The 8,159-nt window shown below is 43.5% G+C and overlaps 1 pseudogene; it reads right to left on the bottom strand.

The window, feature by feature from the left end:
* Window positions 1-729: 729 nt before the first annotated feature.
* The window catches only part of LOC119283642, a 9,514-nt pseudogene continuing 2,084 nt past the window's right edge, over window positions 730-8,159 (bottom strand).

Raw genomic sequence — 8,159 nt, 5'->3', positions numbered from 1 at the left:
TAAACAGTAATTCCTGGTTAATGTCTAAGACTCATATGAGGTGTCATGACATGGCGGGAAGTTTAGTACCATTGCCGTTAGTGGAGGAGAGTTGAGACTTTTTTATAAGGGATTCTCTTCTACATGCTATTGAAGCTTGAGAAGAGGTGTGGTGCATGCGTTCCTCCTCCTGATCTGCCCCCTCGCCCCCACCCCCGCGCATCATGTTTCATGAAAGAGCCTAGCCTAGTTCATACCTATGTCATGCGTGCGCTTTATTTTTGTCGGTCAAGAATGGTTAATTAATTAGAGATTAATCATGAGTCACTGATGAAAATGCCACTGCCTCAGACACTATGGAGTCTGGAGATGATCCTTATATTATGCTTCGACTTTTATGGGGAACAAACAGAAGTAACTTCGCCAAAGCAATCAGAAGTAAAATTCTGTTGTGCTAGAGAGAGCATATTAGGAAAGTGGAAACAAATGAGCCAAAGTCCCAGACACATAATAAAGGACCAAAACAAATAGGTTTTTTTAGGCAAACCAAAACAAATAGGTGACTACAAAACATGTTCCACTAGCCAATTCCATAGTAACGCAAACAACGGTGCAACTAAACTTTCGCACAACCATCAACTAATTAGGGGATAGTAGATCATGATCATAAGTGTACTGTGTACACTAAGCTGAAATTCCAGTGCTGCCAATGTGAAGTCGTCACTACTAGTGCAGATGCCCCATCAAACTTCATGTTTTGTGTATGATATGGACATTCATCACACGATTTTTCTTTTGCAAGGGCTCGAAGAGACAAAGGTCTCCTACCTTCAGATTGTTGTCATCTGCAAATTCTCTCCAACCTTGAAAAAGCCTGTTGGTGTTGTTCTTGTTTATATGGAACAGTACTTTCCAACTCTTGTCGCGGCATTGGAGCATCAATGTTTGGTCCTCACGCGGAAGATATTCATCAGCATATTTGCTAGATAAATCCTAATTGCAGAGGGAAGGAGACCTTAAATAGCCAAGTAAACTTAAAAAATAGACATGTAATTCTAGCTCATACATGTGTCGCATTAACATGCACTAGATAAGTTGCATTTTTCACTAACGTAAATATGATTTAAATAAATAGCCTAGCAAAACAGATGTATGATGCTACTAGAGTTCTTATTCAGAAAATAATGAGCAAAAGATCAAGCAAATCAAGGAAGGGAAATTTGTTTTTATAAAGTAACTAGAAGAACGCCTGTGCGTTGCAACGGGGCCACATTAACTTTAAGAGTTCAATATTAATCATGTTAATATTACATTTAATATTCCCATGCATATCAAGTGATATTGGCGACCTTTTTTACCATCAAATCCTCACACACACACTCTCTCTCTCCCCCTCTCTCCCTCTCTCTCTCTAACACACACATATCCATCTTATTGGGTACGGGATGTAGAGGTTAATTGTTTCCTTTGTTTTGAGATTGAATTGTGCACAAATCGAATATTTTATGACAATTTGAAATAGGGCACTTTTGCATGTCTAGCATACCAAATTAGTGAGAACTTTAAAGGGAAATATTCATATAAGCAAGCGGTAGTGGAGTAGAAACTGCAAGGCAATAGTGAGTCTACAATTTGAGAAGCTCTAACACTTGGAGAACATGGAAGAGCTAGCCTTAAAATGGCCCAGCTTCGTCCCAGCTAGTAATTCTTCTGGTTAAATAAGGAGTAGAACAACTACGTCGATATGTCGTGGATCAGCAGAAACACACACCCTAGTTAACTCACCCATTTGAATGTCTTGCAAATTCACCGGTAAATATACCAACATACATAAATAGTTATGGTTCTTCTGGAAATTGCTTTACCACACACAACACAACGCATACATGCATGGAATGGAAAAGGGGGGAACATGGAACTTGGGGAAAATATAATGAATCAAACTATGGAACAATGTGAAGTTGGTGTTGGAGAGCTTCTTCTTGCCATCCTTCCTCCACTGGTGACACATGGCGTAGGTGTTTGCTCCTCCTTCCTGGAATCACCATTCAAAACAATGGTTTAGTAGGAGAAAAAGATCAAGAAACTCAAGTAACAAGGCATGAATCTTTTGCTGAAGGAAAGTAACAATGAAACTATATGTGCAGTAGCTAGTAGGACTACTGACATGCGCACCGCGAGGCGGGGCTGATGCATAAGCACAACATGGCCTTGTTGAAGCCAAGGAGAGACCATAGGTCGGCTGCGCTACGGAGTCGGGTGACATCGCGTCAGTGACCAGGTCCAATGCATCTGTCTGAGCACCTCTTGCAACGGCATGCTACACGCAGTCTTGGACCCGAGACCGGCGGCAACCCGCGTCATCGTGCGCCCCTTCGCGTCCTCCGCGTCGACCTTCTTGCGTCCTCCCGGATCTGAGTATTTGACGAGGTTGAGGATGTAGGGGAAGGGGCCGTCGGATTGGAGTGGCTAGGGCTCCATGGATGACGGGGGTGGTGGCATGCACGACGACCATAGCGCCACATCGTGCGCCGACACGGGAAACACGGGGTGGCCGGAGGCGTGGTGTGATCTAGCAGGAGGTAGCACTCTACCCCTTTCTTCTCTCTAGGCACGTCCATCTGCAGTTAATCGATCGGATCAAAGGGGATTGTCAGCCAATTTATTTCCTTGGTAAACACATGCTTCACATGGAAGGAGGGATTGCTCATTGATTTCCTTCCTTGGGTGGGACTCGGGGGAGGAGCGAGCGATGCAACAAAAAATCAGAGGGATTGTGTATCGATCGGTGGAACCTGGTAACGAATGGTTTTGGTACATGAATAGATTGTGATACGTGAATTGATTGTTGCCTTGTACGTTTGGTTTTGGTATTTGAAGATTGATTACCATCCGTTAGTTGGGTTACCAAAGAAGAAATCAATCACCATATGTGAACTCATTGTGTTATCAAATAAACGTTGGGTTTGTCCGGCCAGTGGGAGGGGGGCGAATAAAAAACCGACGAAACTAGGAGGTGGGATCGTTACTGCGGGGGAATTGGGAGGTGGGACAAAAATTAACTGCGGAGACTACCAACTGAGACATTAAGAATAGAGACTACAAAGCTGGTAAGTAGCCTACTTTCAAAGACTACACATTGAACATAAAAATAATCGTCCAAGCATAGATACTTGAACTCACCAGAATATAAGGGCTTCCAAAAATGTTACAGTTTGTCATGACAGTCCCATAGATGGGTATTTTGGAATGAACGGCATCGACTTTTTCATTCATCTTCCTCTCCTGAATGTTCGTTAGATTAGCCCTGTTTCGGAGAATTGGTCTAGGAACAAAAGACAATTCCTGGTTATCTTCGGAAGATAGACCGTCCCCTGTACAAAATTAAACTATAAAGTGTGATGTAAGTGAAGCCTACAGGTACACTCATTTCTAGTAGAATTTACATTGGCAATGCTACTCCAAATATTTAACTTCAAAACTGATGAGTCAGACGATGGAGCACTCAATGAACTGAGAACAATACTATTTTCCCCATGGTTTGAGTAATCCCATTGCATCATAGTTCCCCTTTCACTTTGTGGTGATATGATCATGGGAATATCATTGCGCATGCTCAGGGTTCCAGTGAGTTTTTCTCCCCAGTCTTGTCCATCATGGGGAGCAGTTTTCATCGGGAGGCAGCTTGACGACAATCTCTCGCAGCCACTCGGATCAAATATTAGAACCTTAACTGAGAGTTCCCATCATAGTTGAATACCAGGAAATCACCCATGCTTATGCCATGAGCACTTACAAACACCTCCCATCCAGACTGGAGGACCAGTTTGTGCAAATCCTCCTTAACATGAACATCAAAGTTATTTCCATTGCGTGATTCCAGCTTCATAGTTCTTGTTATTTGCCTCCTCATTTTCTGCACAAATTGGTCTGGTATTTTCTGCAGCAGCAAGGATAAATAAAAAATCAAATACGCAAAGCTTGTGTATCATTCCATTGATAGGAGAAGAAGAAGAATCAGTGCATGGGGTACAACACATGACACGAATGCAAACAGGCGTGAACATGATGCCCGGAGCAGAGTGACAAGGGATGCTTGGCCTAAACAGAAGATACATCATAGCTAAACCCACCAGACCCGAGCCAATAGCGGCGCTACCAAAACCAATGAGAACTACAACATCGTCCAAGCCAAAACCGAGGGCACCGCAACCGAGCAAGATAGTGCCTTCAAGAAGGAGAACGATACCGAGACTCCGTCACTATCCGGTCCGGGACACCCGGACCTAGGGTTTCCCCCGAGCTTGAAGAGGGGCCCAACTAAAGAAGGCCTTGGCAGCGCCTCCATGGAGGAAAATGACACCCGCGGGCGCCATCGCTGCCAGCACCGGCGAGCTGAGCAGAGATCTCTCCCTGGCCTGAAGTTGAGCGATCCCATAGCCACCGAATCCGGGATTATAGATGGGAGGCCAATGCTGGTTGGAATCACCGAGTCAGGGGGGTTGGTGGGGTTGCACCTACCATCGGAGGGTGGCACCACCTCCATGATAATCCCCAAGTGCAGGGAATCATCGTGGCAATTCCCAATGGTGGAAGTGATAAGAATGGAGTGTCGAACCCACAAGGAGCTAAAGGTAAGACCAATATTCTCTCAAGTCCTATCTGCCACTGATACGACTCTACGTATACCGAACGTTTGCTTCCAACTAGAAACGAGAAATAAAACTATGTTGTGGGTATGAAGAGGATAACTTTGCATGATATCGGAGAGCTAAAATATAAAAGTAGGTGTTGTTATCATAAAGTTAGAATATATTACTAAATATTATAAATTGCGAGTGTGGAATAATGATGGGTCGGTGTGCGGAATTGTCTTAGGCAATTGTTAACAAGATCGGTAGTCGTCATTGCAATTTCATATGAGGGAGAGGCATAAGCTAACATACTTTCTCTTCTTGGATCATATGCACTTATGATTGGAACTCTAGCAAGCATCCGCAACTACTAAATATCATTAAGGTAAGACCCAACCATAGCACTAAAGCATCAAGTCCCCTTTATCCCATACGCAACAACCCCCTTACTCAGGTTTATGCTTCTGTCACTCAAGCAACCCACTATAAGCGAATCATGAACGTATTGCAACACCCTGCAGCAGGAATCCCTCACGCTTGCGCAACACGGAGGGCACAATAGGACAGCACCAAAATAAAACATACAACTCATACCAATCTAAATCATCAATCAACCCAAAGATAAAGGATATCTACCCAAAACATTATAGGATGGCAACACATCATTGGATCATAATATGTGGCATAAAGCACCATGTTCAAGTAGGGATTACAGCGGGGTGCGGGAGAGTGGACCACGTAAAAGAGATGAGGATGGTGATGATGATGGTGATGGTGATGTTGGTGAAGACGATCACCGCGGCGATGATTCCCCTCCCGATGGCACTTCGATGCCACCGAGAGAGAGGAAGAGATGTTCTCCCTCTTGTGCTTCCTCCTCCATGGCCTCCCCCTGGATAGGGAGAGGTTCTCCCTCTGGTCCTTGGCCTTCATGGTGATGATGGCCCCTCCAGGATCCTCCTCCATAGCCTCCGGTGATGATGGCCCCCTCCGGCAGGGTGCCAGAGAGGGCCTAGATTTATTTCTTGTGGCTACAGAGGCTTGCGGCGGCGGAACTTCCGATCTAGGTTATTTTCTGAGGGTTTTTGTATTTATAGGAATTTTTGGCGTCGGTTTCACGTCAGGGGGGTCTTTGAATTGTCCACGAAATAGGGGCCACGCCCAGGGGGGTAGGGCGCGCCCCCCACCCTCGTGGACAACCCGGTACTCTTCTGGCCCAACTCTTTTACTCTGGGGGCTTCTTTTGGTCCATAAAAAATCATCCAAAATTGGCACGTCAATTGGACTCCGTTTGGTATTCCTTTTCTGTAAACTCAAAAACAAGGAAAAAACAAAAACTGGCACTGGGCTCTAGGTTAATAGGCTAGTCCCAAAAATCATATAAAATAGCACATAAATGCATAAACATCTAAGATGGATGATATATTAGCATGAATACTTCATAAATTATAGATACATTGGAGACGTATCAGCATCCCCAAGCTTAATTCCTGCTCGTCCTCGAGTAGGTAAGTGATAAAAGAAATAATTTATGAAGTGTGAATGCTTGCAGGTGCACAAGTTTGATCAATGATAATTTCAATCACCTTTTATAGCATCATTATATGTCATAACAGTAGCTCATCTCATAAAACTTTTCATGATCAAGTAACAAGCTATTCACATGTTAAAAGTATAGATCATAAACTTTCTTGAAAACTAACAAACCGTGATCTTAGTCATCAAACAATTGCAATTCATCTTATTTTTGGGAAGGGTCTATGTAAGAGCTTTGATTCAGCAAACTCCACATACTCAACTATCATTTAATCTTTCACAATTGCTAACACTCACGTGATATTTATGGGTTCAAAGTTTTAATCGGACACGGAGAAAGATAGGGGCTGATACGTCTCCAACGTATCTATAATTTTTGATTGCTCCATGCTATATTATCTACTGTTTTGGACATTATTGGGCTTTATTATCCACTTTTATATTATTTTTGGGACTAACCTATTAACCGGAGGCCCAACCCAGAATTGCTGTTTTTTGCCTATTTTAGGGTTTCGAAGAAAAGGAATATCAAACGGAGTCCAAACGGAATGAAACCTTTGGGAACGTGATTTTCTGAACGAACATGATCCAGGAGACTTGGACCCTACGTCAAGAAATAAAGGAGGAGGCCACGAGGTAGGGGGCGCGCCTACCCCCCCCCCCACCAGGCGCGCCCTCCACCCTTGTGGGCCCCCTGTTGCTCCACCGACGTACTCCTTCCTCCTATATATACCTACGTACCCCCAAACGATCAGATACAGAGCCAAAAACCTAATTCCACCGCCGCAACCTTCTATATCCACGACATCCTATCTTGGGGTCTGTTCCAGAGCTCCGCTGGAGGGGGCATCCATCATGGAGGGCTTCTACATCAACACCATAGCCTCTCCGATGAAGTGTGAGTAGTTTACCTCAGACCTTTGGGCCCATAGTTATTAGCTAGATGGCTTCTTCTCTCTTTTTGGATCTCAATACAATGTTCTCCCCCTCTCTTGTGGAGATCTATTCGATGTAATCTTCTTTTTGCGGTGTGTTTGTTGAGACCGATGAATTGTGGGTTTATGATCAAGATTATCTATGAACAATATTTGAATCTTCTCTGAATTCTTTTATGTATGATTGGTTATCTTTGCAAGTCTCTTCGAATTATCAGTTTGGTTTGGCCTACTAGATTGATCTTTCTTGCAATGGGAGAAGTGATTAGCTTTGGGTTCAATCTTGTGGTATCCTTTCCCAGTGACAGTAGGGGCAGCAAGGCACGTATTGTATTGTTGCCATCGAGGAAAACAAGATGGGTTTTTGATCATATTGCATGAATTTATCCCTCTACATCATGTCATCTTGCTTAAGGCATTACTCCGTTTTCATGAACTTAATACTCTAGATGCATGCTGGACAGTGGTCGATGAGTGGAGTAATAGTAGTAGATGCAGGCTGGAGTCGGTCTACTTGTCTCGGACGTGATGCCTATATACATGATCATACCTAGATATTCTCATAACTATGCTCAATTCTGTCAATTGCTCAACAGTAATTCGTTCACCCACCGTAAAATACTTATGCTCTTGAGAGAAGCCACTAGTGAAACCTTTGGCCCCCGGGTCTATCTTCATCATATTAATCTTCCAATACTTAGTTATTTCCTTTGCTTTTTACTTTGCTTTTATTTCACTTTGCATCTTTATCACAAAAATATCAAAAATATTGTCCTATCATATCTATCAGATCTCACTCTCGTAAGTGACCGTGAAGGGATTGACAACACCTTATCACGTTGGTTGCGAGGAGTTATTTGCTTTGTGCAGGTACAAGGGACTCACGCGTAGCCTCCTACTGGGTTGATACCTTGGTTCTCAAAAACTGAGGGAAGTATGTATGCTACTTTGCTGCATCATCCTTTCCTCTTCAAGGAAATCCAACGCAGTGCTCAAGAGGTAGCAGGGGCTTATAGTTTCGCCTCCCAACCTTTTACCTCAAGGGTAATGTCAACAATAATAATTTATGAAAACC

Source organism: Triticum dicoccoides, chromosome 4A (genome assembly GCF_002162155.2).
Source record: "Triticum dicoccoides isolate Atlit2015 ecotype Zavitan chromosome 4A, WEW_v2.0, whole genome shotgun sequence".
Classification (NCBI taxonomy): domain Eukaryota; kingdom Viridiplantae; phylum Streptophyta; class Magnoliopsida; order Poales; family Poaceae; genus Triticum; species Triticum dicoccoides.
This window is presented reverse-complemented; position numbering and strand designations above follow the sequence as displayed.